This window comes from Chinchilla lanigera, unplaced genomic scaffold, assembly GCF_000276665.1.
Source record: "Chinchilla lanigera isolate Chin_1 unplaced genomic scaffold, ChiLan1.0 scaffold00050, whole genome shotgun sequence".
Classification (NCBI taxonomy): Eukaryota; Metazoa; Chordata; class Mammalia; order Rodentia; family Chinchillidae; genus Chinchilla; species Chinchilla lanigera.
The window spans coordinates 17,379,101-17,380,647 of NW_004955451.1; positions in this window are offsets into that span (position 1 = coordinate 17,379,101).

The following is a 1,547-nucleotide window of genomic DNA, read 5'->3' on the forward strand; positions in this document are numbered from 1 at the left end:
CGCCACCGCGGCCCCGCCCACCGCGGCCCCGCCCCCGGTGCCGGGTTCCGGCCTCGGGACCCCCCAGCTCCCGCACAATCCGGGAGGGGAGGGGCCCTGCTGCCGCTCCGAGGGGCATCGGCTCCGTGCCCCCCACTTTCCCCCTCAGGCCCTCAACCTCCAGCGTCGCTGGCCCGCAGGGGTCTGTCTCCTTCCTCTGTTTGAAGCCTGCAGTGGGGGCCTGACTCCATCTTCCAGATCACCGCGCCCCGGGCCAGGCGCCGGTCACAGCCACACCAGATGGCACCGCAGCGCACTCCAGGCCCTTCGTGCCTGTCGCCTTCTCTGCGGCAGTGTTTTGCCTAGGAGTGAACGGTCACTTGGCCAGGCCCTCACCTCGAGGCCCTCCTGGCTAGGCCCATGGCTGGAGACCCCTAGTTCAAGGGGACCTCATAATGGGTGCGGGGCCAAACCACCAGATGCTCTCTCTCTTCCTTTTATTTTTTAATTTTTACTTATTTTGAGACAGGGTCTCACTATGTAGCCCAGGCTGACCTGGAACCTGCCAAGATCCTCCTGCCTCAGCCTCCAGAGTGCAGGGTTTACACACATGTACCACGCCCGGATTCTTTCTATTTCACAGACATTTCCAGGGAGCCAGATTTCCCAGTGCTATTCTTGTGTAACAACTTTTGAGAACCCTTGCACAGGATCTAACACTTTATCTTTGGCGAATTTCATTTTCTTGGTTTCAGCCCAACTTTCCCATCTGTCAGGCTGCCTGGAATCAGCTATTGGCGCTGTCCCCTCCAGCCGGCAGCCATCTGCAGGGAAAGATGCTGCCTGGGCCTCAAAGCAAGGGTCTCCTGCAGCCCAGTCCCGCAGCGCTCTCCCTCAGCCTTACCAGAGGGTGTGGGTCCCAACCCGAGACTCTGGCCCAGTCACACCTCTGTCCTGCCGGTAAAGATCGATTCTTCCCAGATCCAGAGACGCGGTCGGGGCCTCCGAGTGTGAGAACCGGCACGTGGGCTTCTGGCTGGCTGTTGGCGATGCTGGTTCCGTCTACCAGCTCGAAACCCACCCCGGAACTTGCCGCACATGGAATCTTCAGCTTGCCCCTGCGGCTGAAGTCGACCATCGCCGCTGGTGCGAGGCCTGACTGTCCTTCTGTGGCGTCCCTGCCGGCAGCATCGAGCCCAGAGCCCACCTAGCTCAGCAGGCGCGCCCCAGCGCCCCTGAGCTGTCTCCCGCATGCCCTGGCCTCCAGCTCCCACCCCGGCCGGGCCTCCGGCTGCTCTTTCCCTCTCTCACATGGGACCCCGGCCTGTGTGGTCACCTGTCACTGTCTTCTCCCTGTACTTTCACTCGGGACATAGAGCCAGGCTTTTATGTCTAGGTTTACTGTTTCTGCCCTTGAATGCAGGTTTCACGAGGGAAGGGACTTGGCATTGTTCACCGCTGCCTCTGGGCACTGGGACAGATCCAGGCACCGGGAGCCCGGCGCGCCGCGCACTCTGGGAGGCTGAGCCAGGAGGGTCACATCAAGTTTGAGCCCTGGGCAACTTAGT